Source organism: Cyprinodon variegatus, unplaced genomic scaffold (genome assembly GCF_000732505.1).
Source record: "Cyprinodon variegatus isolate N-32 unplaced genomic scaffold, C_variegatus-1.0 Scaffold268, whole genome shotgun sequence".
Classification (NCBI taxonomy): domain Eukaryota; kingdom Metazoa; phylum Chordata; class Actinopteri; order Cyprinodontiformes; family Cyprinodontidae; genus Cyprinodon; species Cyprinodon variegatus.
In genome coordinates, this window is record NW_015150721.1 from 912805 (window position 1) to 922714 (window position 9910).

A 9910-nucleotide genomic window follows, 5' to 3' on the forward strand; every position below is an offset into this window, starting at 1 on the left:
AGCACTCTGCTGAACCAACAGTCTCTGGACCCAAGCGGTTCCCTCTCTCAAAGGAGAAAGCCTGAACCTCTTCAAGGTATTTCCAGAAACTTCTGAAACTCAACAATTCACCTGTTTAACTGACTAATCAAACTATCCGTCTCTGCAGACGCCAGAGAATCCTGCCCGGACCAGTTTCCTGAATCCAGTCCATATTATTGTTTGTGAAAACTTTAAATAAACTCTGTTGAACGTTTTATCAGTCTCCAGTGGTGTTCTGCATGTGGGTTTAATCCCTAAACCAACCATGACAGGGAGAACGAGACCAACAAGACCTCCCTCATCATTGGCCCCTAAAATTGAGCTTTCTTTTCATATAGTGGCATCTGGCTGTTTTTTTTTTAAAGGTTTTTATAAGGTTTTATACTTTAAGTAGTTTTCGAGCACAAACTTTTTCAATTTTACTTGAGTAAAGAGGTCAAGTTGATACTTTAACTTTTACCAGAGTGTTTTTAAACAGCAGTATTTGTACTTCTACATAAGTAACAAATGTGTGTACTTTTGACACCACTGCTCATACAAAGCCTCAAGACTGGACGACTGCTATTACTGCCAAGGTAGAAAAAAGGTGCAGTGGGTAAGATTGCATACATACTGTAAATAAAGGTGTTAGAAGTTGAAAATGACAGCTTAAACTATTGCTTTTGGATAGACATAAAAATGCCAAGAGAGGCCCTTCCTTTCTAAAAAAACTTTGCAAAAGTGATGTTTTATGGTTTCACAATGAGCCTAAGTTTGCTGGCAAAGTCTCACAAGAATTTCTATAGAAAAGAAGAGATGACAACTATGTTCTAATGGGCTGAGAATATCTGTCAGCAGTTCAAATCACATGACTGGAATCTGAAGAAACATAGTTATGAAGAAAAATACCAAAGTAACAATTTTACACAACACTTCAGCATTAGTGAAATATTTAGTCTCTCATACAAACAAACCCTCTAACTACTGAAAAACACAGAAATGACTCATCTCAGTTATAAAACTTATCTCTGCTGCTTTATTTTAGGCTTTGTTTTTTTCATTTATTTTATATTATGAAGTTATTTTGATTATAAAATATAGTTTTGTCTTGAGAGGGAGATGATTTGTTTTTATATTTGACAATAAAAAGCTGAGATAATCTGTAGTAAGAAAATACATGCAATCAATCCTGTCTTTGGATTATATTTTGATAAAACTCGTTAGATTGATTCATATCAACCTCATGACATATTCTGTTTTTCCACGTATTATATGAAACTTTTTTTTTTTAAAGTTTTGTATGAAAAAAAAAATATATATGGGGTAGCTCTGCTGCCTTGCAACAAGAAGGTTCTGGGTTTGATTCCCTGCCCGGGGTCTTTCTGCATGGAGTTTGCATGTTCTCCATGTGCAAACCTGGGTTCTCTCTGGGTACTCCGGCTTCCTCCCACAGTCCAAAAACATGACTGTTAGGTTCATTGGCTTCTCTATATTCTCCTTAGGTGTGAGTGTGTGTCTGCATGGTTGAGTGTCTCTGTGTTGCCCTGCGACAGACTGGCGAACTGTCCACGGTGTATCCCGCCTCTCACCCATAGACGTAGGCTCCAGCCCCAACACGACCCTGACAAGGACTAAGTGGGAGAAGATAGATGGATGTTAAAAGATCTCAATATTTTACAAACATAGCCAGAGTGACTAAAAAGCATTTTTTGCTGCAATTTAAAGACATTTTCATGAAAAGAGAGATAAAGCAAAGTTTTTATTCAGGGTTACAAAGTCATTTCTAAGGCAGGAGACTTTGATAAACCATCAATCTTAGTTACATTCTAAATGATCCTTGTTTTGCTTTTTCCAGGCCTTAACATATATCTTTGTTGAGTAGATACATCCTGTTTACTGCAGGGGTGAAAGTCAATTTAAATTATTGCTGGCACTATTTAAAAAATCATTTACTCATACTGTTTCCCTATACTTTTTTGTCTGTTTTTTTTAAAGGTAATAATTTGATAGATCTAGACCTATGACCTATTTATAACAATGAAATTACAGTTTTGTATTGTAATTTTGAGTCTTTAGCTTCTCTTCTATGATTATTCCAGAAAATAGAAAAGAATAGGTATTAACTTAAGCATACAGGGCTGACTAATATCTGATGATTATTTAAAATAGAAATGCACAGACACTCTTTATCCCTTTTTCAGAAATATTTTTATTATTACAGCATATATTTAATGATAAATACCCTATCACTGTTTAGTCACAGCATTTAGAGATGGTGGAAAATCCATGAATGGCCTTTTAGCAATGAAACTTAGCAGGGACAGTCTTTTTTTAGCTATGCTCAGGCTGATGCAACACCAACAGATCTCTTTGTTGAACAAAAGATAGGGAAAATAATAAAAGTTATTCTAGCTCTTGATTAACAAAAAATAAATGGGTATTAGTTTCACCCACTTAACTTTTTAATCACCTCGTACAAACTTAATACAAATGATAAGAACCTAAAACTGCCTTGTAATGCTACGACAATCCAGAATTTTAAAAAATATGTAAAGTAAAATGTATTAAAATATTAAAAGGAAATAAAGAAAACATTTTTATCACAACAAAAGGGAAACATTTGAATTTTAATTGAATATACAGATGGAGAAACTATAAAAAAGAAATATGTAAAGGCCTTTGTGCCTTTTTAATGGGGTCTAAACAGTACTAAAAACTAAAACTAAACAGTAATATAATTAAATATTTATTCTGGATATAATACTGGGATTGCTTTGGTAGAAATTAGTTTTGCATCACATCTCTTAAGATGGAAGAAATACAATCCTGGAAGTTTGACAAAGGTGTGTTTCCCTCTTGGCAGAATGTGTTGTCTAGCTACAGATATTTGATCAAGTTGTGATGGTAGAAAGAGCCGAGTGCACAGATGGTATTGAGGGAGCAATGAGCTGCTTTGCCCTACAAGAGAGATGGGTGCAAAGGCAAACCTTTCAAAGAACAGTTCCAGGATTCATACCTAAACCTAATGTCACAAAACTAATACCTGAACCTGAAGATGGTGAACTGTAAGTACCTCCCTGTTGGGTCACAATATATGATAGGTCACAGATTAAGGTGTAACGCTGGCTTACTTTCACCCCCTTGTTTGTTGCTGATATTGAAGACAAAAAGGTATTTTCGTCCACCTTACATCTGAAAGGACACTGATGGAGGTCGTCAAGAGGAGCGGCATACATAGAAGAAGCCCTATTTGGTAAAACTAAGAGCATTTTAGAAAAATTACTTGGCAACAGTCAAACATCAAGGTGGTGGTGTAATGGTCTGCAGCTGTTTTACAATAGAAGAAATATCTTTTATTGTATTATTGAGAGTAAATTTGGGTGTGTCAGTCGAAAATGAAATATTCAAATGGAGGCAAAAAGTTTTACACATTCTTGAAAAACTTAACTTACAATATCTATACATCTACAAGTAAAATAACCTTAGAAATCTAAAAAAAAACTATAAAAATTATTGATATGGACTGTACAGGGAAGTAAATACTCATATATCGCAAAAATGAAATACTCTGTACCTATTAAAATTACATACTCTGATTGAATTAATTTGGGTAACTGGATACAAACAAAATTTGCATCTTTGACCATATTGAGTATAAATGAACAAGTGAATATTTACGGAAAACTGACTAAGATAAAGTGTGCAAATCAGTAAGGATGTTAAAAAAACATAGTTTGTTTGGAAGAGTGATCTTTATAACGTATAAGTGAAGTAAAACAGCTGCTGAGAAGAATAATCTTCTGTAATGCTTCTTTGTGCATCGAGGAAGCAGCAGGTTTTCACTGAAGGAGATCTCCATTTTTTTAACACTGGGGTGCTCAAGTCCAGTCCTCAAGAGCTTACGTCCTGTAACTTTTAGATGCATATTTTCTCTAATACAGTATATCTGAATCTAGAGGCTCAATCCCCTCATTTAGCTCAGCAGAGGCATGGTAACGAGTCATTAATTGGATTCAGGTGTGTTCAAAATAGGGCACGTCAGAAAATTACAGGATTGTAGGACTTAACAATTTTACCAGCCTGGGATGAATTAACAGCCTGTGATGGAAGACATGGTCCAACATTCTATTTCTGTCAGAGTTCATCTGAGTCCCACAATCTCTCATGTGTTTACAGGGCTTCCCAGGTCAGCTCTAGGGGTGGAGCTAGAGGGAGGGGGGGACTGGAAGCTCCTAAAATCTGATAAGTGCCCCCCCACCCAGTTTGAACTTCACTTTGCATTCCTTTAGAAGTTTTTTTCTGGGTTCTTTGGGTACCAATTCATATTATCTATCTTTTTGATCTTTTTGATCTCTTTTTCTCATCAGCTTTACTCATGTGGTTGCTTCCAGGGAGGATGGCTGCAAACCTATGGATCTTAAATTTCTGAATATGTGCATCTGCAGTCACAGGAATACCAAGCTACCTAGAGATGGTATTATAGCCTTTAGATTTAACATGCTTGTCTAAAATGCTGTTTCTAATTTCCTGAGAAAATTAATTCCTACACTTCCTCTGGTCCATGTTGACTGTGTTATACACCATGTCACCAAACAGCACAGCGACTACCTATAGCCCTATACATAGCCCAACTGACTGATTACAAGGTTGTAGACATCTGTGGTGCTAATTAGTGCACACTCCTTGATTTAACTTGCACTTTTGGCCACATTATTTTCAGTGTTTTGGCTAAAAGTTGTTGAAAAGCAATGTTTTTTTTATTATTACTTTTGCTAGATTCTAATTATTTTTGTGACTATTGTGAGCTAGTCTTTCATCAAACAAGCGATACCAACAATTTCTTATACAGAATCTTAGAGTGATTCATAAAAAGGATATTAAAAAACAAGGTGCTGCTTATTGTTGATGTTTATCTTGTCTTTATGTTGAATTAAATTGGCAGCAAGGCATTGCAGTACAGCTTTCTTTCCCTGCAGGTTTGAGAATCAGGATCAGTGTGTCGTGTATTTTGGATATAAATATGGACATCATAAAATCTGACACGGAGGAAAATTTAAGGCTTTTTAATAGGCAAACCAAACCTCACTGTTACAGAACTGCAGGAAAGATTACATTCCTGGGGGGTACAGTTACCATGACAACCATAACAGACTATCTACATGCTAACTGGTTGTTTACAAGACAATAATGGATCTTTATTTTGAAATTTGCCAATTCTGCTCATACCAGTTAATACTTAATACTCTTCAAAAATTCCCTTTTACATATATTTATTCCTGAGTGCTGATTTTACATTTACTTACTTATAAAAGCATTCATTCAGTTATCCTATAAGGGAGTGTTTAGTATAAAAATAATCTTTCTAACATTATAGACTTTTTCTCAGGGATAATTCATAACATTTTACTGTTTTTGGTAATTGTTTTGAGTAATTGTCCTCTGACAACCTTTACAGCCTTTTTGCAGGGTTCAAGTTTGTGAGAGGAACTTTTGTCTAACAAAAGCAGGGCAGAAAATTGAGCTATTAGGGCTGCTTTGATGGTCTATTCTGCCTTTGTCTTTGATAATAAAATGCAGACTAAGTGAATTTATTTTACTGGATTGCATATTTGAATACTTTTTTTGCCTACAACAAACTAGTTGTAGGGAAACGTATTATTAGAATAAATTAAGGTTATCAGGAGCACCATGTATGGACCTTAACTAATACATACGTAGCACAAATGTGCTTACCTCATGACATTTTTGCCTGTTGAGAAAGTAACCATCTGGCTGACCACAGCTCCCAGTGTTTGATCCAACATTCATTGACATTCCTCAAGGTCAGCCATGGCAGCTGACTGCTTCCCACACCATGTTTCCATGTTCATAAAGTGATTTACTTTAAATCTTTGCTGAGGCATGGATTTATTTATTTATTTTTATTTATGGACTTAGATAAAGGGCAATAAGTTTGCTGGGTTTGTGGATAAGAATTGTGCACACAGTGCTGTACATCTTATCTACATGCTGTGTTACAAAGTAGAATATTATGCAAGATATTCTGAAAATTTTACTACCCTAAAAAGATAGCAGAAGTTACTTGAGTGTAGAATTCATACTATTCACAGCCCTTGGAAGAAATGCATGTAGGTTAAATGGGATTGGGTGGTGGTGGGGTGGGCTGCAGAGTAGTGATAATGGAAGAGAAACAAGTAATGCTATTTGGGTTAATGTGTAATTTTGGTGGAGCCAATCTTGATAATGGATTGGTCGGAGGGTAATGTACAGCCCAGGTGTTGCATCTCAGTCAGTTTATCTACCCTGCAGCTCGGTGCTTCTCATCTGTACAGGACGTCTTCTTGAGGATCCACAGTGTGGAAACCACTGGAGGTCTGAGCTTTAGATTTTATGCATATTCTCCAAGAAATGTCTATATAAATGCATAGGTAAACCAATCCTTTTCTTCTTCAGGTGGCAACATTTCAGAGCTGATGTCTGTCTATCTCTGATCTCCGGGTTCAGTAACTGGAATCTGTCCCTGCAAGGTTAAAGTATGCAGGGCCTGACTGGTTACTGTACCCAGGGGCCAGGCTAACCCTCACAGACCAGGCTTTCTTCAGTGCAGACAAACATACATTCAGATGAACAAATGTTGCAAGACTCGACCTAAAAATCTTAGGTTCTTCTTATTTACTGCTGAACTGTAATGAATCTGCTCATTTTTCCTTTTACTGTTAAAATAAATAGAAATAATATGTAAAAAAAAAAAAAAAACAGCCCAAAAAAAAAACTCTAAAAAGAAAGTAGAGTATAAAAGAAAGTAGAGATAAGCCAAAAAAAAAAAACCTTTTTTTTTCTCAGAACAACCAGCTAATAATGAAGAAGAAAAAAAAAAAAAAAAAAAAACATCTGAGATCCACATTACAAAAACAGTGACACCAAAAGTGTACTATGGTTCATGGCGTACTACCTGACAGCATAACCCTCTCACCACTAGGTGGAAGAAGAAGACCATTTAAAAACTGCTGCTAAATATAAGAGCTACTGAGTGCAGACTATAAGAAAACAGCAGGGCTCTAAGGAATTCAGCCACTGAGTTTTGTTACCAGTAAACAGGAACTACGGCTCTAATAAGACATTTCATGTTGTTTACATGACAGTCAAAATGGCAGGAGTAACTATGTGGGTGGAACCCCAGGCATGAAAGCCCACTGGCATTCCCACTACTGACCTTTAAGACAGATCACGTAGTGGTGAGATGATGTATTTTACAACCCTGTTGCTGATTAAAAGTAAAGAAAAGCGACTCCAGATAATGAATGTGCATAGTTCAAGGATAAAAAACGGCTTACACGTAGGAGTAGAATGCTTAATGTTTTTGGATTATTGCAATGATTAAAAAGCGCTCTATGAAATGATTGTTCAGTCTTTTCTATGCTATTGTAACAAATGCCAGCATGCTTTAAATGAACTGGCTGCAAATGGTCATGGCTTAAAAAATTGACTCATAGGAGCATGGCCTAAAGCTCCTACCCTCCAACCTGCAACCTGACCTATGTCACACTATCACAAAACAAGTTTTCACGGTGAAATGATTCTAATTCCATTTCTCTGGGGAGCTGTAGTTGCTGGTGTAAATACTGTTTGCAGCTGTTGAGTTTTCACACTGCTGCAGCTGTGGGAAACAGTCCTCTCCTTTCAGCTGTAGCAGATTAAAGGTGACGCCTTCTGTCGCTTAACCAAACACCAAATCAGCAAAGTTGCCTTAATTTTTTTCCTAGTTTAAAAAAAAAAAAACAATACAGGAAAACAATTGTTGTAATAAAATAATACAAGTTTGATCTCAGTACCTTTATTCATTGGGAAAAAGTCAAATTTTTTTTTTTACAACCCTTGTTATAGAGATTTTTACAAATTTCTAGTGAGTAATACAAACCTTCTTTTTTCCTTGAGAAACACATTTGCAACAGAGGCCATGTTTTCTAAGACACTCTTTAAAATGGTCAAGAGAACATAACAAATAAAGATGTTAGTCATGAGTGGTTCTAGATGGGGTCCAACAGGGGCCAGTGCCCCTGTAAAACTACTCCTGGCCATTGTTATGGCCCCTGTAAATAAAATCATGATAGCAAATACATTTTTTATGATGACATGCTCTGACACATTAGCCATAATCGAATGGTCCATTGCAGTTATTTCATTTTCTTTACCTTCATAGTTCTAATTTGATTTAATCTGTTTTCCTAACGCTTTAATCCTGCATTGGTTCAAATTGATCAATTTTATTTAAAATATGTAAAATATGTGTTATTGCAGAATCATGAAAGTACTTTAATACTTACTTTAATCTTTATCCCAAAGATGATAAACATTATGTGTTTGTAAAACCCCCTCAATTTTTTTTTTCTTTCTTTGGTCCAGTTTTATTTATTGACCATAGAGACAGGGATCATACCACAAAAATTGAACAACAAATGTGATTGTTTTTCATGGTAATAGACTTTTTATTTTAGGTAAGGCAAAATGAACAGTTTCAAACCAGAAATATTCATTCTCAGTTGCAACAATATAACATTAGAATTTAAATAAAGGACTTGGACATTTCTTCCTTTAAGTTTGAAGCCAGAAGTGGCTTCTAATATAACAAATGTACTATGAACTAAACTATATCTGTTCCTGTGTTTCCATAGTATTCACATGGTATTCACATAGTATTCGCGAAATTGTCATAAGTAGATAACTACTCACTTTACCTCCCCAGTAACTACAGTAAGAACTGAAATATTAAAAAAAAAGAACTTTAAAAAAAAAGTGGTAAAATCCAGCAAAATGTTTAAGTATCAAATTGTCAGGGGTGCTAATAATGTGTGGGGGGTCAATAAGATAATACCAAAATATATTAAATTCTAATTGTATAAGCAAACTCTTAACCTGCTGTTAAATGTGGCACCAAGATGATTTTTGTGGTGAACAATAAAAATGTTTGAGTTAGATAAATTCCACACAAGCTGGCTAGTTAGCAGCCTGGTGGTACCTCTTTAAATAGCTTCTGACTTCCTCTGAGGAATGTGCTCCAGATAATAAAAGTGGTTTGGTGGCTCGCTCTTTCGTTAAGTTTCTACCAGGTCCGTAACATTCCACTTTTAAACGAGCCAATTCTCTATAACAGGAGCCTTGGCCCATTTTATAGGCGTACCTGCTTGAGGTACATGAGGTTCTAGAGGGAACCGGTGATGAACGTTTATTTGGTCTAGATAAGCTGAATCAAGCTACAATCAAACGGATATTTAAAAAAAAAAATTGCAGAAGGAATTAGCATTTCAATAAGCCTTTAGTCAGACTTAAGATTTTGTAAGCATTTAGAGTTGTACAGTGATTGTTCCCTGCTGTACTGTAAAGCTTTGTGACATCCTGCCTGTGAAAACATGCCATGAACATAAATGTTACTTTCTTACTGCCAAAACCACCACTGGTGTTTGGTTACAACTCTCAGGTATTTAAAAAGAATTGCAATAGACAAAATTCCTTTTTTTTTTTTTTTAAAATAAGTTATAGTAATGTTAACTATCATACACTAGACAATGTAATTCTAAAATGCATATGCATTCACAGAGTTTGAGTAATCCTGCAAATGACAGCAAAATGTGATAATAATTGTGATGAACACTGAAATGTTTTTCATCCTGTAGCTTTATTTAATGAACATTACACTCTAGCCACCTATATTTAACCCAGGTGAGCAACCTGATCTGACTTTTTAAATAGCCACTGGATCCTATAGAGAACTGATAATGAAAGGAGCTTCCATTGCTTGCATGATAATATTGAATTTTAGGGCATTTGTCTACAAATTCATAAAAATATCAGATGATCATTGTGGTTTTATTCATCTTTTATTACAGAGCACAGTTTTTTTTTTGCAAATGAG